Here is a 20,872-nt window from a genome sequence, read left to right on the forward strand (position 1 = left end):
TAGCAACAGCCAGTTCTCAGATATCTGAGAAGAACTGGCTGGTATCAGCACAACCTTATTCTGAGAAAAACTTCCCCTCATTCCTCCTGTTGCTACTCTTGAAACATGCATAGCTCCTGATGATGCATGGAGACATGTGAAAGAACTTGAGCTGAAGATTTCCATACCTTTGGCTTGTCTTGCATATTTAAATTTATGTTTTTAATGTGCCTAACTTTCTTAAGATTTAGTTTTATCAGCTGCAGTCTTTTAAATAACTGATAATTTTTTATATAAAATGGGGTAACAAAATGAGTCTTATAAATTCTTTCATATAAATTTATATAGTTGTTTAACGAGCATTTGACTTGCATACACTCGGAAGCTCTGCCTGAGACATGATATCCTTCACATAAACTATTTTGTGGCGAGTTCTATATTCTAAGTTTATTGTGCTACTCCGGTAGTTATGGAAGTTATAGGTTATGCAAAAAAAAAAAAGTCAGTTTCTTAATGGTTTCTATGTGGCTTGAATAGGATCTAACAAAATACTAATGTGAATTAGGTATGTTCAAGCAAAATGATGTGGCAGGGCAAGATATAACAAAATAGGGATTTTTGTTTGCCAGAACTTTAAGTGATGAGTTTGTGGTAAATATTAATGGATCATAGTCATTTTTATTTGTCACTATGATTAGTGTGTACTTCCAGAGATATGCTGTGGGTATACTACTTAGTAAAGGTAATCCATTTACAAGATTAAAGAAAATATGTATATTCTGATTTTTTATATTCATGGGGAAACACTAAACCCATAGGGGTCATATGGCACTTGGGGAATGAGAAATAATGTTTTAATTCAAGGGAAGGGTAGGTCTAATTCCTAAGAGCAATCACCATTATCAAGATACCCCTTTCCATCTCCCTTGAAAAGAGAATATTTTGAAAATTAGTATAGTAATAAGAACTTACAGTATATGCAAGTGTGTAAATGGTAATATGTATTCTTATGAAAACTTTGTACAATTGGAGAACACTTAGAGATGAGCAGCAAGTCTATGGTATTCTTATTAACGGTTCAGAATCCACATTGTTATAATGTTATTAGTTGATAATATTTTAAAGTTTAGTGTTTTAACTGCAATAAGGTGGATACACCCAAAGAAAATATATTTCCTTATTAAATTTTATGAATGAAAGTGTGGGGCCACATTAATAGGAATTTGATAAAGCATTACATAAACCTGCAACAAGAATCAAAATCAAGCAAAACAATTGTGTAGGGTAAATCAGAGAAATGTATCCATGTTGTACCTCAGCACTGTTATCAGTTGGATTATTATTAGTTATGATTATAATAATAATAGGTGCTAAACCCACAAGGGTCATACAGCACTGGTTATCAGTTGGAAAAACCCTTTAAGTTGTATAAAAATTCTGTGCACATATGATAGTTTTGGTCTAAAGCAAATGTGAGTATGCATGTGCATTGTCAGTACTTGCACTTGTGTAAGAATGTTGATTTGTTTCAGCAATATTTTAAATAATGTTATTGATATATACATATTTTTTGTATTTTATTTATTAGTGTATGTATGTATATATATATATATATATATTATATAATTTATATACATGTATTATATAATATATATACATGTATTATATAATATATATATATACAGTGGACCCCCGCATAGCGAACTTAATCCGTGCAAGAGGGCTGGTCGTTATGCGAAATGTTCGCTATGCGAATTAATTTTCCCCATAAGAAATAATGGAAATAAAATTAATCCGTGCAAGACCCCCAAAAGTATGAAAAAAAAATTTTTTTACCACAAAAAAATGTTAATTTTAGTACACACAAACTGAAAAAGGCATGCACAATTACATGACACTTACTTTTATTGAAGATCTGGTGATGATTGATGGGATGGGAGGAGGGGAGAGAGAGTGTTAGTGTTTAGAAGAGGAATCCCCTTCCATTAACACTTGAGGAGGCAAGTCCTTTTCCGGGGTTACTTCCCTTCTTCTTTTAATGCCACTAGGACCAGCTTCAGAGTCACTGGACTTCTTTCTGTCCATAGAGCTCTGTACCTCCCGTTCCTTTACGATTTGTCTAAAATGGGCCATAACATTGTCATTGAAATAGTCACCAGCACGCCTTGCAACAGCTGTGTCAGGGTGATTTTCATCCATAAAGGTTTGCAGTTCAACCCACTGTGCACACATTTCCTTAATTTTTGAAGTAGGCACAATGGATTCCACAACTGGCATAGGCTTCTCAGGGTTAGCCCCAAACCCTTCAAAATCTTTCTTAATTTCCATACTAATTCTCACCCTTTTTACCACAGGGTTGGCACTAGAAGCTTTCTTGGGGCCCATGGTCACTTATTTTCAACAAACAGAACCGAAAACACTGTAATAATACGAAATATTCCGAGTGTATGCTTGAATGTTACCGCGGAGGCTAGCTGGTAAACAATGGGACAGGCGGCACATGTGAGGCTGGCTGAGGCCGCACATTGGACGCGTCTCGGACGAAGTTCGCTGAGCGGGTTTTTGTCTACTATGCGGGGCAAAATTTTAGCGATCAAAGCGTTCGCTATGCGGAATGTTCGCTATGCAAGGCGTTCGCTATGCGGGGGTCCACTGTATATATATATATATATATATATATATATATATATTATAATATAATATTATATATACAGTGGACCCCCGGTTAACGATATTTTTTCACTCCAGAAGTATGTTCAGGTGCCAGTACTGACCGAATTTGTTCCCATTAGAAATATTGTGAAGTAGATTAGTCCATTTCAGACCCCCAAACATACACGTACAAACGCACTTACATAAATACACTTACATAATTGGTCGCATTCGGAGGTAATCGTTATGCGGGGGTCCACTGTGTATATATATATATATATATATATATATATATATATATACATATATATATATATATATATATATATATACATACATATACATACATATACATATACATATACAGCCTCTCCTCACTTAGTGACGTACTTGTTTACCGACTAATTGGACTTACAACTGGCTCTCTGACCAGTATTCATACCTAAATAATGTATATTAGAGCTGATTTAGTCTATTCTGTTTATGACAATATACGGTACACTATTGTATAAAAATTTAAAAATATACTAAAAATGTTATAAATGGTGAAAAGGCGACATTAAAACATTATCAAAGATGGTTGACACAGACTCGCTAATATTATAGTATGCTCCTTGCTCAGTGATGAATTCGTTTACCAATGTGGCCCTAGGAATAGAACTCCGTCGTTAAGCGAGGAGAGGCTGTGTATATTTTATATATATATATATATATATATATATATATATATATATATATATATATATATATATATATATATATATATATACACACACACACACACACACACACATAATATATGTCTCATAACAATACTGCAACCAGCTGAGAATCAGACCTGGGACATTTAGCCAGGTTCTTGGAAACTAAGCTAACTCCCCAATGCCTTAGCCCATCAACATGTGCTGAGGCATTGAGAGGTTAGCTTGGTTCCCAGGAGCCTGGCTAAATGTTCCAGATTCAGTTTCCTGCTGGTTGCTTAAAGCCACTTTGTTTTATCGATGCTTTAATATGTGTACTGCTTGTGAGACTGGTATTCCAAATGGGAGAAGAATGAAATTAGTCCTGTAGTATCCACAACCACGAATGTATTCATGAACATCAGGAGTGGCAGACCCAGTGTACTCACTGGGTCCTTGATGTTTGTAGCATGGTGGTCCAGTGGGTTAAGGTGTTAGGTTAGCTTGGGTCCCAGGAGCCTGGCAAAATGTCCCGGGTTCGATTCCCTGCTTGTCGCAGTATTGTTATTTGCTTAAAACCACTTTGTTCTGTGGATACATTAATACCTTATGATCAGAAAGTAGAGAAAATAATTTGTGGCAGTGACCCTTTATTTTTTGGGGGGGTTGGGCAAACAGTTGTAACACACTAAGATGTAAGTAGGAGTATCACAGTTCCCATTGTAGCTAAGGACAATAGTTAAATAAGATTCACAGTATAGCCTTAATGTGTTGAAGAGTTGCAATGTCTTCCACCCAAGACCCATAAGGCTTTCCAAAATTAAGATAGAATATTTATATAATACTATACATATTATTTTCTTTTCAGTATTTTTAGACATTCTTAAAGAAACTCTACCTAAATTTATGGAATAGGTTCATTGATTTACCCTACAAATTTACAAAACAGTTACACAATCTGGAGGATGCACCCTACAACCTAAAAAAAGTTATGTCATGTTGCACTTGTCGGGAAGTTGGCAGTTTGTGTACAGCCTCACAAAACCCATTATGACAAGGATGTCTAAGGTGCCTTCAGTGTGCCAGTATTAGTGGAGAGTAAATATGTGATAGTGCGCATTTTGTACACACTTAGTTAATTATGATATTTGTGGAATTTTGACAATAAACGGCGAGTGTAGAGGATATACAATGCAGTGTTAAACTATAAATATAAATCAAAACTGTAATGTAAGTTGTATGTTACAGAATAATATTTAGGACAAGACTATGTGAATCAAATTCATATTAGCAGCAATGCTGATTATTTGATTGGCTGTACTATCCAATCAGTAATATATAATTACAAAACATTAAAATTCAAGTTCTTAGTGATGTGTAAACATGAAAGGTAGCCATTTGTATTGATATAAAGTAGTCAAGCACTCACTAAAAACTTGTTCATTATTCATAATCCTAAATGTGCTCTTTTCCAAATTGCCTCTTGATAACTTAATTTTTTTTAAGTCTTTGTCTAGATACAGCTAACAGTTTTCACTTGACCTCAATTATGTTGCACCTTAGAGTACACTTATACTCAGGCAGCCAATAAAATGAAAATCTTTTGCTAACATGTCTGGTATTGTACTTGTTACTATTGCTAGTATGCAAGAGATAAATTGTGGCATTTTGCAGGGAAACAAACATGAGTGTGACTCATTTGTGGAGAAATATACTTAAGTCACTGTACTCATTGTGGCCTGCATACTGTACCATAGTAGTGGTAATCACAACAGTGTATCTAGTAAGTCATTAGAGCTGATAAGTGGACACCTAATGCATTAACTTCCTGTACAAAATGAATGAGGTATTATAATTTGTGTAAATGTAATCACTCTTATTTTTTTTCAAATGACTAAGGTAAACATAATTTATAAGAGTGCAAACACAGTCTGCATTTACCTCTGACCAAGACTTCATGTGTAATGAAGTTGAAAGCAAGATTAGTTAAATAATGTTTTTCCATGGTTCAAAGAGGTAGGAAAAATATTCTAGTGACTAGTAATGACTTACTGACTGACTACTATCAACTGACTTGGTTGCTGTGCAACTCTGATCCCATGACACTGGTGCTAGGATTGGCAAGTTGGAAAAGAGTTTGTGTTTAGGATATCTGGTATTGTATTACCATGTCTTGGCAAGGGTAATTGAGTCTGGGGTAAATCTCGATTCATGCCCTAAATTGCTTGTTATTGTACTTTATTGTTATTATCTATATCATCATCATCAGTTTACCATTTTGAGTTTTGGGTATTTTTTAGTTAATTTTTATGGTTTCCAGATTTGGAAAGAATCTGTTATTGTGGATATGGCCAACTGGTTTGCCAAATTAATTATACAACAGTAATAACTGATAAGTACAAAGTATGTATTTCAAGTTGTGTAAGTTTTTTATTTGCTGATATGAAAAAATACCAGTGAGTTTTCAAAAGTCATTGTAAATGTATGTATATTTTAGTACACAAGATTATTAAACCTGTTTACTGTGGTATGGGTTGCTTGGGCAGATTTTAGCAATTTAATGTAAAAACAGTTTTTGATGGAAGTTTCATGTAACCCACACTTGAAGTGTATTATAATGTTTTATATTGCAAGATTGATTTTTGGGGAAAAAGTTATTTCATTGTGAGTCATGATGACTTGCATCAATTCACTGATGTATACTACCTTTACTTTATGAGCCCATATGCCAAAGACTTTACACCACATAACAGGGTAATGTGGTGATTTTAAAAGTTTGCACCATGTTTAACTTTTTACAGTTGATATGAAAGAGAATATGGTACATATTTTTTTTTTTTATGTTTAAAGAGAAGGGATATTGCTCGTTTCTTATTTTTTTTTTTTTTTGTATCGACTGCAGATATTTACCAGTGTTGCCAATGTGCACAAATTGTTTTGACTAATAGAACTGTTATAGAAAGTATTATATATGGAAAGAAACACTACAAGTGTGTGAAGTACATAATTTTTTTTAATTGATATTTGACCAGTCTGCTTTGTTGACTAAATGAAGGGGGGGGGGGGGTAATTAAAATGATGCTGCTACTCCATACGACTGGAAATAAACATATATTAGTGGAAAATTTAATGATGTAGTGCAACGAGCTGGGATTTTTTTGTGGCGAGGGGAAATGTAATGCAGACTGGCTGGTTACATGTGCAGCTTCCTAGGGTAGTCAGCTGGTTCCCAGTTTGGGAATAGATGAATGCTGTGCACTAATTGGCAACACTTGTTTTCTGCAAGCCAAAGATGCTCATTGAGTTGCTGTACAGGTTCAGGTTGTTCGAGCTTAGATTAGAAATAGAGAAGTGTGGTTTATATTGTGTGTACAGATAAAATATAATATGGAAGTCTTAGATTTTTTAAACAAAGATAACGTCCCAGTTTTAGGTCATTGATGGACCTTTTGTTGATTAACCACCAAGTGGTTTGTTTCTCATGTTCAAATATATGGTGGGTGTGTTCCCTGTAGGCCATGTAGGCCTACTAGTAAGATGTATATTTTGTCTCTGTAAGCGATATTGGGAAACACACACCCACACTTGAGCATTGTTGCCTCTCTCTACCTGTCTCCTACTGGTCAGTCTGCAGAGGCCAACTTCCATAATCAAAACTGCTTTGTTAGTATTAATAAATATCGTACTTTAAGTTTATGCACTATACATATATTATTACTGGTGAAATAAAGAAATATTAATATTATTTTATAAATGTTTTTAAAAATAGTGTACAGTATATCAGATAAACTATATATGGACCAGATAGCACTGCAGACTGAAAGTGGTATTGGCCTTCCTCAAAACCAGTTTTTCACACCATCCTGTTTTCTGCCTTACATCATTACAGCCATTATCTAGGACCGTATTAGTCAAATATCTTGATTATCCACAACTTGATATTTTTGTATTTGTTATATATATTCACATCCATGGTTTACACACAAACCATGAAAAAAGAATCTTAGATGAATATCAAAGTCTGAAGTCAGGATCGTTTTAAAACTTGACTTGGTCTTAGATTATTGAGATATTGATGTATTTCATGAAATTGTCATCTCAGCCCCTCATAATTCCCATTCTTCTCCCTGTGTACAGGAGCAATCTGTTTGCTGCACTTCTGGACACCACTACCTAAGAGGTATCTCGATATTATACCATTTTCTTCTTTTGCTTTAACGAACGTGTCAAGCTTTATCCAATACACAATTTCAACTTGTTGCATTTATTTTATTATCCTCTTATAATCTAGTATCAATTCTATAATTTTTAGTAAAAATTTTCACATTTTCTTAAGTACTAAAGAGAAAATATAAGAAATTTGAAGTAGATATTTTAAAGATAATACCTCTATACATAAGGCTAAGTACCCAATGTCACCAGGACAAGAAAACAATGATTTTATAATTAATATTTCCTATTAGTTATAGAGAAAATCCCCCTCAAGGGATGCTGACGAGGGGCTCTTGATCTGTGCTTCGGTTCCCTGAATACCTTCCATTCCCCCCCCCCCTATGTACTGTATAATCCTATGGGTTTAACACTTCCGTGATTATTACATAGAGGAAATCATCTATTTTCTAAAGTATGAATCAGCTTAACCCTTTGACTGTTGCAACCCCCAATCCTGAGGTGTCTCCTGGTGTTGCAAAATTTAAAAAAAAAAAAAAATTTTTTTCTTATGAAATGATAGAGAATCTTTTCCCGATTGTAATGACACCAAAAAAACAAAATTTGATGGAAAACTGACGGAATTATGCTCTCGCAACATTGGCGATTTCGCCCACTTTGAGCCCTATTTTCGGCTAATTCCATTGTTCCAAACTCATAGCTATTTCTTTACAACTCCATTTTTTCTATCGATTGAGTACAAGAAACTGCCCATTTACCGATTTCAACTACCTAATAATGTGGTCATAAAATTTGCAATTTGGCCAATTTCAAAATAAGGTCCAGAATGAACAATGCAGACATTCCTGGCTCTAAAATAACATTTTCTTTGCTCATCAGTCATGTCTCCAGGCCCCTCTGATATTACTCTTGCTTTCTATTTTGAATTTTTATTCAAACAAAAAATAGAAGACTTACTATTATGCAGACTACTGCAATATTGTAATAATTGTATAAATAACATCAACCCATTCATGACTGCATATTAGAATGGCTAGTTGGACATTTATTGGACAATGGCATCATTTGTTTACTTTTGAACATTGGCAAAAATCAAACATTTCCCCTACTTTGAGCTCCATTTCTAGGTTCTTTTTATAGTAAAATCAATCAAAATCACCTCTATGTTTTCCATTCTATCAAATGAGACCACAACCATAAATACTATACGAAAATAGACCACAAAGTCGGCATTTTAATTAAAAAAAAAAAAAAAACGGTCTGAGTTTTTTTTTTTCTCATTATGCACTGCGTGCTCCAGGATTTTTTTTTATATGATGCACACAGACCCATTCTCTCACATGTGGGCCTACCAGCTTTCTCCTGCTTGATTTGAAGCCGCTAGAATTTATGAGTATATATACGTCAAACATGGTACCTCGTAAGACGTATATATACGGCCGCGACAGTCAAAGGGTTAAAGGTAATAGCTACAGTGGACCCCCGGTATATGATACATTTTAATGCAAAAATTTTGCCTCGCCACTTGTTAAAAAACCTGCCACACGCGATTCGTCCGGGACGCATCCACATGCGGCCTGAGCTGCCCCGTGCTCGCATCTAAGCATACATTCGGTACATTCCATATTATCAGTATTTTTGGTGCTTGTTTCTGCAAAATAAGTCACCATGGGCCCCAAGAAAGCTTCTAGTGCCAACCCTTCGAGAAAAAGGGTGCTAATGACTATTGAAATGAAGAAACAGATAATTGCAAAGTACGAAAGTGGAGTGCGTGTGTTGGAGCTGGCCAGGTTGTATACAAAACCCCAATCAACCATTACTACTATAGTGGCCAGGAAAACGGCAATCAAGGAAGCTGTTGTTGCAAAAGGTGCATGTCTGTTTTCGAAACAGAGATCGCAAGTGTTAGAAGATGTTGAGACTGTTATTGGTGTGGATAAATGAAAAACAGATAGCATCTCTCAAGCGATCATATGTGAAAAGGCTAGGAAGTTGCATGAGGATTTAACTGAAAAAATGCCTGCAACTAGTGGTAATGTGAGTGAATTTAAGGCCAACAAAGGTTGGTTTGAAAGATTTAAGAATCGTAGTGGCATACATAGTGTGATTAGGCATGGTGAGGCTGCCAGTTCGGACCAAAAAGCAGCTGAAAAATATGTGAAGGAATTCAAGGATTACAGAGACAGTGAAGAATTCAAACCTGAACAAGTGTTTAATTGTGACGAAACAGGCCTGTTTTGGAAGAAATTGCCAAGCAGGACCTACATTACTCAGGAGGAAAAGGCACTCCCAGGACATAAGCCTATGAAAGACAGGCTTACTCTTCTGATGTGTGCCAATGCTAGTGGTGATTGCAAAGTGATGTATCACTCAGAAACTCCCAGAGTGTTCAGGCAAAACAATGTCCTCAAGGCTAATTTGTGTGTGCTGTGGAGGGCAAACACTAAGGCATGGGTCACTAGGGACTTTTTCTATGATTGGTTACACCATGCATTTGCCCCAATGTGAAAAATTACCTAATTGAAAAGAAATTAGACCTTAAGTGCCTCCTGGTATTAGACAATGCCCCTGGTCATCCTACAGACTTGGCAGAGTGACTTTCTGGGGACATGAGCTTCATTAAGGTCAAGTTTTTGCCTCGTAATACCATTCTCCTCTCCTGCAGCCCATGGACCAACAGGTCATTTCCAACTTCAAGAAACTGTACATAAAAGCTATGTTTCAAAAGTGCTTTGAAGTGACCACAGACATGCGATTGACTCAGAGTTTTGGAAGGATCACTTTAATATCCTCAATTGTGTAAACCTTATAGGCAAGGCTTGGGAGGGAGTGACTAAGAGGACCTTGAACTCTGCTTGGAAAAAACTGTGGCCAGAATGCATAGACAAAAGGGATTTTGAAGGGTTTGAGGCTAACCCTGGGAATTCTATGCTACTTGAGGAATCCATTGTGGCATTGGGGAAGTCCTTGGGGTTGGAGGTTAGTGGGGAGGATGTGGAAGAGTTTGTGGAGGAGGACAATGAAGAACTAACCACTGATGAGCTGCTAGATCATTTTCATCAGCATGAGGCCACACCTGAGGAAACTGCTTCGGAGGAGGGGATAGAGAAATTGAAGAAGTTGCCTACTTCTAAGATTAAGGAAATCTGTGTAATGTGGCTTAAAGTGCAAACCCTTATGGATGAAAAATCACCCTGACACAGCTACTGCAAGCCGTGTTGGCAACCTGTACACTGACAATGTTGTGAAACACTTTAGAAATGTCATAAAGGAATGGGAGGTACAGGCCTCTATGGACAGAAGCTGGTCCTAGTGGCATTAAAAGAACAAGGGAAGTAACCCCGGAAAAAGACTTGCTACCTCAAGTCCTAATGGAAGGGGATTCCCCTTCTAAACACTAAGAAGATCAACACTCTCCCCTCCTCCCATCCCATCAATCACCAGATCTTCAATAAAGGTAATTGTCATGTAACTGTGCATGTCTTCTTCAGTTTGTGTGTATTAAAATTAATATTTCATGTGGTAAAATTTTTTTCAATACTTTGGGGGTGTCAGGAACGGATTAATTTCATTTCCATTATTTCTTATGGGGAAAATTAACTCGACTAACGATAATTTCGATTAGCGATGAGCTCTCGGGAACGGATTAATATCGCTGGTCGAGGGTCCACTGCACATGTACAAGGTATACAGGCCAAGCTGACATCCATATATATATATATTTTTTTTTTATTAACACACTGGCCGATTCCCACCAAGGCAGGGTGGCCCGAAAAATAAAAACTTTCACCATCATTCACTCCATCACTGTTTTGCCCGAAGGGTGTTTTACACTACAATTTTTAAATCAACATTAACACCCCTCCTTTAGAGTGCAGGCACTGTACTTCCCATCTCCAGGACTCAAGTCCTGCCTGCCGGTTTCCCTGAATCCCTTCATAAATGTTACTTTGCTCACACTCCAACAGCACGTCAAGTATTAAAAACCATTTGTCTCCATTCACTACTCCTATCAAACACGCTCACGCATGCCCGCTGGAAGTCCAAGCCCCTCACACACAAAACCTGCTTTATCCCCTCTCTCCAACCTTTCCTAGGCTGACCCCTACCCCGCCTTCCTTCCGCTACAGACTGATACACTCTTGAAGTCATTCTGTTTCGCTCCATTCTCTCTGCATGTCCAAACCACCTCAACAACCCTTCCTCAGCCCTCTGGACAACAGTTTTGGCAATCCCACACCTCCTCCTAACTTTCAAACTACGAATTCTCTGCATTATATTCACACCACACATTGCCCTCAGACATGACATCTCCACTGCCTCCAGCCTTCTCCTCGCTGCAACATTCATCACCCATGCTTCACACCCATATAAGAGCGTTGGTAAAACTATACTCTCATACATTCCCCTCTTTGCCTCCACAGACTCCTAAGTCCACCGCTCACCCTTTTCCCCTCATCAATTCTATGATTCACCTCATCTTTCATAGCTCCACCCGCTGACACGTCCACTCCCAAATATCTGAATACATTCACTGCCTCCATACTCTCTCCCACCAATCTTTCATCACCTAATCTTTTTATCCTCATAACCTTACTCTTTCCTGTATTCACTTTTAATTTTCTTCTTTTACACACCCTACCAAATTCATCCACCATCCTCTGCAACTTCTTTTCAGAATCTCCCAAGAGCACAGTGTCATCAGCAAAGAGCAACTGTGACAACTCCCACTTTGTGTGTGATTCTTTATCTTTTAACTCCACACCTCTTGCCAAGACCCTCGCATTTACTTCTCTTACAACCCCATCTATAAATATATTAAACAACCACGGTGACATCATACATCCTTGTCTAAGGCCTACTTTTACTGGGAAATAATCTCCCTCTTTCCTACATACTCTAACTTGAGCCTCACTATCCTCGTAAAAACTCTTCACTGTTTTCAGTAACCTACCTCCTATACTATACACCTGCAACATCTCCCACATTGCCCCATGATATACTACTACTAGTATATAGAAAGCCACTTGATATGCCAAGCATTTCAGGCAAATTAGATCAGTTTTGTCCCAAGATGCGACTAACACCCAGGTACCGACAGCAGGTGTCTTATGGAAACATGTCCCTAATATTTTCCAGCCATACCGGAGGAGATTCGAACCCCGGACCTCAGTGTGAGAGCTGTGTGCTAAGATGATTTTTCCCTATAGATAACAAAAAAAATACTGATTATGAAACATTTTCCTGGTGACCTTGGGTACTTACCCTCATGTATAGAGGTAGTATTATCTTTTAAAATATTTACTTCAAATTTCTATTTAGTACTTAAGACACTACATATATTTATTCATGGAAAATGTGTTAAACCCATGAAGGTCATGCAGCGCTGTTCATAAGGGAAGAAGATAAATCAATACAATGAGTCAAGAGTGTTAATAATCTTTACTTCTAAAAGTACAATATATACAGGCCTCGACAAGGAATGCTCTAAAAATTATGAAACAGACTATAAAAAAAGGGGGGGGGGGTTGGAAAGGTTTAATAACGTGTAGCCCAAAACAGGTTATAAAAAACCAAGCACTAAACCCACTAGGGTCAGTCCAAAATAGAACATAAAAGAAACTGCACTCCAAATCAAAGCAGCCCAGATTATAAGAGGAAAGGAAAAAATACTGAAAAGTGATATGGGATGAAGAGGAGGAACAGTCTAAGGAAAGGATTGTTCCAATTCCTTAAAACAAGAACCCCCTGCTAACATCAATGCACTTCCTCCCTCAAGGGGATTTTAAAATAAGAGTAAATACTTGGAGTGTGAAAACGTAGGAATGTGCAAAAAAAAAAAAAAAAAAAAAGGTTTAGCTGCTCCAGGAATCACTATACACCTAAAACACAAATAGAGAAAGTAGGGAAATTATACCCATGGGTGAAAATAGTGTAGGTATCGTATGCCTACAACAAATAAGTGTACTGCTGACCTAACAAGTTAAACAGATTAATGATTAGTGAACACTTTAACCAGATTAGAAAAACCCAATAATCTCCAACTATAACTGCAGTATACTATTAAGAACAATAATAAACAAGTTAAGGAAAATTAACTCCCTCATTGAAAAAGTAGAAAAAATCTCACTGACTGGAAAACATTCAGTGATGCTCAGTTATATAATCTACTCAAAGAAGCAGATCAAATCTAAGAAAATCTGCTAGCTGGTGCTGTCATGAATTGACCTGAGTTCCCAAAAACATAGACAATTCCTGCTTTTAAAGTATTTTCAAACTATTAATGATGAGCTGACTGTAAACATCAAGCCTAGTTTTATCGATACTCATATTAGGTAAACCAGGAACTAAACATCCAGCCATTCAATTTTCATATCTCGACAAGAAAAGACCCCATTCAGTCTGTAAGTCAGAAACAAATATCTTTGTAAATGATTGCCTTACAAATTATTACTATAATCAAAACCAAGCGCTAAACTCACAGTGCCTTACAAAAATAAAAAGCAACTCCTTTAATCCTTTCAGTGTCGTGACTCCTGCTCCCAGGGTCAAAGAACTGAAATGATAATCTTTTTCCAACGGTAATAAAACCAAAAGTACAAAATTTAGTGGAAAACTTACAGAATTATGCTCTTCCAGAGTTAGCGGTCTCAGGGATATTTACGCATTGGCAATTTCGCCCACTTTACGCTCTATTTTTGGTCAATTCCATTGTTCTAGTCGACCAAGCTCATAGCTACAGTAGCACCCCCGGTATTCGTCCTTAATCCGTTCCAGAAGGTCAGTCAGAATCTGAAATGGACAAAAACCAAGGTAATATTTCCCGTAAGAAATAATTTAAGTCCAATTAATCCGTTCCAGACACCCAAAAATAACAAAAAACACATTTTACAGAGAATAACTATACTTTTACATACAGAAAACAATGCAAAATAAATATAAAGCACTAATTTTAATGGATAATGAAAGTAGTTTGTTAGATTATGTATTGGTGGATAAAAGGTTGATGGGTAGGCTCCAGGATGTACATGTTTATAGAGGGGCAACTGATATATCAGATCATTATTTAGTTGTAGCTACAGTTAGAATAAGAGGTAGATGGGAAAAGAGGAAGGTGGCAACAACAAGTAAGAGGGAGGTGAAAGTGTATAAACTAAGGGAGGAGGAAGTTCGGGCGAGATATAAGCGACTATTGGCAGAAAGGTGGGCTAGTGCAAAGATGAGTAGTGGGGGGGGGGGGGGGTTGAAGAGGGTTGGAATAGTTTTAAAAATGCAGTATTAGAATGTGGGGCAGAAGTTTGTGGTTATAGGAGGGTGGGGGCAGGAGGAAAGAGGAGTGATTGGTGGAACGATGAAGTAAAGGGTGTGATAAAAGAGAAAAAGGTAGCTTACGAGAGGTTTTTACAAAGCAGAAGTGTTATAAGAAGAGCAGAGTATATGGAGAGTAAAAGAAAGGTGAAGAGAGTGGTGAGAGAGTGCAAAAGGAGAGCAGATGAAAGAGTGGGAGAGGCACTGTCAAGAAATTTTTTTTTTGGAGTGAGTTAAACAAGTTAAGAAAGCCTAGGGAAAGTATGGATTTGTCCGTTAAAAACAGAGTAGGGGAGTTAGTAGATGGGGAGAGGGAGGTATTAGGTAGATGGCGAGAATATTTTGAGGAACTTTTAAATGTTGAGGAAGAAAGGGAGGCGGTAATTTCATGCACTGGCCAGGGAGGTATACCATCTTTTAGGAGTAAAGAAGAGCAGAATGTAAGTGTGGTGGAGGTACGTGAGGCATTACGTAGAATGAAAGGGGATAAAGCAGCTGGAACTGATGGGATCATGACAGAAATGTTAAAAGCAGGGGGGGATACAGTGTTGGAGTGGTTGGTACTTTTGTTTAATAAATGTATGAAAGAGGGGAAGATACCTAGGGATTGGCAGAGAGCATGTATAGTCCCTTTATATAAAGGGAAAGGGGACAAAAGAGATTGTAAAAATTATAGAGGAATAAGTTTACTGAGTATACCAGGAAAAGTATACGGTAGAGTTATAATTGAAAGAATTAGAGGTAAGACAGAATGTAGAATTGCGGATGAGCAAGGAGGCTTCAGAGTGGGTAGGGGATGTGTAGATCAAGTGTTTACATTGAAGCATATATGTGAACAGTATTTAGATAAAGGTAGGGAAGTTTTTATTTCATTTATGGATTTAGAAAAGGCATATGATAGAGTGGATAGAGGAGCAATGTGGCAGATGTTGCAAGTTTATGGAATAGGTGGTAAGTTACTAAATGCTGTAAAGAGCTTTTATGAGGAGTGAGGCTCAGGTTAGGGTGTGTAGAAGAGAGGGAGAATACTTCCCGGTAAAAGTAGGTCTTAGACAGGGATGTGTAATGTCACCATGGTTGTTTAATATATTTATAGATGGAGTTGTAAAAGAAGTAAATGCTAGGGTGTTCGGGAGAGGGGTGGGATTAAATTATGGGGAATCAAATTCAAAATGGGAATTGACACAGTTACTTTTTGCTGATGATACTGTGCTTATGGGAGATTCTAAAGAAAAATTGCAAAGGTTAGTGGATGAGTTTGAGAATGTGTGTAAAGGTAGAAAGTTGAAAGTGAACATAGAAAAGAGTAAGGTGATGAGGGTATCAAATGATTTAGATAAAGAAAAATTGGATATCAAATTGGGGAGGAGGAGTATGGAAGAAGTGAATGTTTTCAGATACTTGGGAGTTGACATGTCGGCGGATGGATTTATGAAGGATGAGGTTAATCATAGAATTGATGAGGGAAAAAAGGTGAGTGGTGCGTTGAGGTATATGTGGAGTCAAGAAACGTAATCTATGGAGGCAAAGAAGGGAATGTATGAAAGTATAGTAGTACCAACACTCTTATATGGATGTGAAGCTTGGGTGGTAAGTGCAGCAGCGAGGAGACGGTTGGAGGCAGTAGAGATGTCCTGTCTAAGGGCAATGTGTGGTGTAAATATTATGCAGAAAATTCGGAGTGTGGAAATTAGGAGAAGGTGTGGAGTTAATAAAAGCATTAGTCAGAGGGCAGAAGAGGGGTTGTTGAGGTGGTTTGGTCATTTAGAGAGAATGGATCAAAGTAGAATGACATGGAAAGCATATAAATCTATAGGGGAAGGAAAGAGGGGTAGGGGTCGTCCTCGAAAGGGTTGGAAAGAGGGGGTAAAGGAGGTTTTGTGGGCGAGGGGCTTGGACTTCCAGCAAGCGTGCATGAGCGTGTTAGATAGGAGTGAATGGAGACGAATGATACTTGGGACCTGACGATCTGTTGGAGTGTGAGCAGGGTAATATTTAGTGAAGGGATTCAGGGAAACCGGTTATTTTCTTATAGTCGGACTTGAGTCCTGGAAATGGGAAGTACAATGCCTGCACTTTAAAGGAGGGGTTTTGGGATATTGGCAGTTTGGAGGGATATGTTGTGTATCTTTATACGTATATGCTTCTAAACTGTTGTATTCTGAGCACCTCTGCAAAAGCAGTGATAATGTGTGAGTGTGGTGAAAGTGTTGAATGATGATGAAAGTATTTTCTTTTTGGGGATTTTCTTTCTTTTTTGGGTCACCCTGCCTCAGTGGGAGACGACCAACTTGTTGAAAAAAAAATGAATATTTAAATCACTATTACATATCTTTATTGAAGACTCTTGTTGGCGTATGGAAGAAGGTGAGGAGGGGAGAGAGAGGAGAGGCTTTCGTTTGGAAGGGGAATCTCCCTCCATAAGGACTTCAGGTATCAAAGTTCTATCTGGGGTTACTGCCCTTCTCTGTCTTTTATTGGCACTAGGACCAGCATGAGAGTCACTGCAACTCTGTCGCACAAAAAATCATTCTGAGAGGCCTGTTTCTGGCGTCTCTTTAAGATTTGTCTAAAATGGGACAAGACACTATCGTTGAACATGTTGCAGACACGGCTTGCAACAGTTTTGTTAGGGTGATAATTCTCCACAGAACTTTGCAACTCTCTCCACTTTGCACACATGTCCTTAATCACTGAAGAAGGCACATTCTCCCCTCTCTCTTCCTCTTCCTCCTCCTCTGAAGCAATTTCCTCAGCTGCGATCTGTTGCTGTTCCAGTTGAAGGTCTTGCAGCTCTTCAGTGGTTAGCTCTACCCTGTGGTCCTCCAATTCTTCCACATCCTTGCCACTCACATCCAACCCCATGGACTTCCCCAAAGACACAACAGGCGTAGGGTCGTCAGGGTCAGTCTCAAACCCTTTAAAATCCTTCTCTTGGACACATTCTGGCCACAATTTTCTCCAAGCAGAGTTCATCGTCTTGGAAGTCACTTCCTGCCAAGCCTTATCTATAAGGCTTATGAGGATACTGAAGCGATTCCTCCAGAACTCTCTTAGGGTCAATTCAGTGTCTGAGGTCACATCAAAACACCTTTGAAACATTGCTTTGGTGTAGAGTATTTTGAAGTTTGAAATGATCTGCTGGTCCATGGGCTGGATGAGAGGAGTGGCATTAGGGGGCAAAAACTTCACTGTGATGAAACAACTCCTCAAACAATTGGTCTTCAAAGTCTGGAGGATGAGGAGGAGCATTGTCCATTACCAGGAGGCACTTGAGTGGCAAATTATTTTCCAGGAGGCATTTCTTCACACTCAGGTCGAACACTTCATTGACCCACTCAATGAAAATTAGCCTCATGACCCATGCCTTATCGTTAGCCTTCCACAGCACACACAATTTACTCTTTATGACATAGTTTTTCTTGAACACTCGAGAATTTTCAGAGTGATACACCAGTAAAGGTTTCACTTTGAAATCCCCACTAGTGTTACCACAGAACAAAAGAGTTAACCTATCCTTCATAGGCTTGTGTCCTGGAAATGCTTTTTCCTCCTGCATGATGTAGGTCCTCATTGGCATTTTCTCCCAAACGAGGCCTCTTTCGAAACAACTGAACACTTGTTGGGGGAGGAATCCTTCAGCCTCTACATGCTCCTTGAATTCATCAATGAATTCTTCGGCCGCACGTTTATCTGAATTTGCAGCCTTACCACACTGTAAGCCACTTCGCTTCTTGAATCTATTGAACCAGCCTTTGCTGGCCTTAAATTCACTAACAGCAGCACTCGTTCCAGACATTTTCTTTGTGAGATCTGCATGCAGCCGCCTTGCCTCTTCGCAAATTATCCCCTCCACAACACTATCTCTCACTGTTTTTCAATGATCCACACCAACAACTTCTCCACATCAATTGTTTGTGATCTCTGTTTTGTTAGCATATTTACCCCTTTCTCAAAATCAGCTTCCTTGATTTTTACTTTGTTCGCCAGGATGGAACTGATTGCTGATTTGGACTTCCCATACATCCTGGCGAGCTCAGCCACACGTACGCCACTTTCGTATTTTGATACAAGCTCTTTCTTGAATTCTATCATGTTTCTCACCTTCTTTACCAAAGGATTGGCACTCTGAACTTTCTTTAGCCCCATGATGGCTTATTTTACAGTTGCACTCAATAAACAAGTACCAAAAACAATGGATGAATGTGCAGAGTATTGTTCACTCGACAAGTGACAGAGGCAGACTGAGTCAGGCGACGGCGTCTCGGGTGGGCATACACGTCCGATAAGGACGATTTCCTAGTCGATGTACGAAACCAGGAGTAAAAATTCGCCAAAAAAAGTGGTCGAAATTTGAATTGTACGATATTTGGACTGGACAAAAACTGGAGTTTTATTGTATTTTGCTAGTATTCCTTCTATCGAATGAGTACAAGAAACCACCCATTTACCTATTTGAACTACCCAATAAAGTGATCAGAAATTGGTAATTTGGCCAATTTCACACAAAATTCAATGCTGTAGACATTCCTGGTACTAAATAAACATTTCCCCTGCTCCTTAGTCATGTTTCCAGGCCCTTCTTATATTACACTTGCTTTTCATTTTGAATTTTTATTCACAAAAAATAGAAAATTTACTTTTATGCACACTATTGCATTATTATAATTGTATAAACAATGTCAGTGCATTCCTAAATGCACATTAGACTGGCCAGTTGGACGTGTATGTGTACTCTGAAATATCAGCAAAAATTAAATATTTCCACTACTTTGAGCTCAATTTCAACCTACCTTCAGTCCTGAAACTAAGCAAAATCATCTTCATTTCTGTAATATATCTTCCATTCTATCAAATGAGACCAAGAAATCAAGAATACAACCATAAAATCCATACAAAAATACACTACAAAGTCGCTGTTTAAAACCAAAAATACGGTTGCAGTTTTGTCTCATCCACTGCGTGCTGCAGGATTTTTTTTTTATGTGGTGCACACTTACTACATAGACCCATTCTCTCATATCTAGGCCCAAATTTACCGCTCACAGCTTATCCGAGTGAGCTAAGCTCACGGCGTCATACATCAGGACTGACACTTGGAGGAGAGAGAGAGAGAGAAAAAAAAAAAAGGGCCATCAGAATAATAGATACAAATTCTACTAGTTTTATGCAAAACAAACCCTTCAAGGAGGGTTCCAATTCCCTGAATTAAACCTGAATGCCTTCCATCACCCCTGTCCTACAGACGCTGTACAATCTCTATGGGTTTAGCACTCCCCACGATAATATGCAAGACAAACTTGGTAGTTAATAAACATCCATAGGCAAAAAGAAACAAAACCTCCAACAGGACCTACTCAAGTTCCTCACTAATTCTGGGTTAACCAAGACAGAAAAAGTTGATAACATAAATCTGAAAGCTCGCTCCATATATAGCAATATATACCTATTGCTACCGATTATAGTAATATGTATATACCTACTGCTATCAGTATAGTATTTTATTACAAGTATTATTACTTTACTACTCAATATATACACTAAGTACATATATATATTGTAGTACATGAAAGATTTCACAAATTCCACACTTCTTGACTAATGTCTGAAAAAAAAAAAATGACTTAATCACTCATGGACCAAGTGCTTATATGAGAAAATGAATCTGATAAAAAACTGAGAAAAATAAAATCCAAACTTCAGTCATATTCTCTATACAGGAGGGTCCCGATTATATGGAGGGTCCCGATTATATGGAGGGTCCCGATTATATGGAGGGTCCCGATTATATGGAGGGTCCCGATTATATGGAGGGTCCTGATTATATGGAGGGTTAGATTTCAGGCTACAGCCATAAAGCTAAAATTACCGTAAAGTGAATCACCTGTTGTCACTTTTAAATGCATATAAATGCCTGATAACATGTTTACACACTTTACATGAACAATAGAACTAGGCCTAAAAAACAAAGTAAACTGCTTATACAATGCAATCATTACTTACCTTAAAATATTTTTGTTTTTAGATTATAGTAAGTGGTGAGTAGTATTAGCCCTTAGCAAGTGTGTTAACCTGTCTTAATT

At 37.8% G+C, this 20,872-nt stretch overlaps 2 protein-coding genes across 9 annotated transcripts in view; one reads left to right on the forward strand and one right to left on the reverse strand.

Annotated features, from left to right (window-relative positions):
- Positions 1-7,570, forward strand: part of LOC128704108 (uncharacterized) — a 474,983-nt gene extending 467,413 nt beyond the window's left edge. Inside the window, exon 10 of the mRNA XM_070099111.1 lies at positions 7,449-7,570. The gene's annotated coding sequence lies outside the window, so the exon portion shown is untranslated. The remainder of the gene's footprint in view (positions 1-7,448) is intronic.
- LOC128704107 (zinc finger protein 99-like) overlaps positions 1-20,872 on the reverse strand; it is a 137,185-nt gene that overhangs the window by 19,506 nt on the left and 96,807 nt on the right. For all 8 annotated transcript variants that reach the window (XR_011393863.1, XR_011393861.1, XR_011393857.1 and 5 more), the window contains exon 3: positions 14,103-14,273. The gene's annotated coding sequence lies outside the window, so the exon portion shown is untranslated. The remainder of the gene's footprint in view (positions 1-14,102; positions 14,274-20,872) is intronic.

Source organism: Cherax quadricarinatus, chromosome 66 (assembly GCF_038502225.1).
Source record: "Cherax quadricarinatus isolate ZL_2023a chromosome 66, ASM3850222v1, whole genome shotgun sequence".
NCBI classification, from domain to species: Eukaryota; Metazoa; Arthropoda; class Malacostraca; order Decapoda; family Parastacidae; genus Cherax; species Cherax quadricarinatus.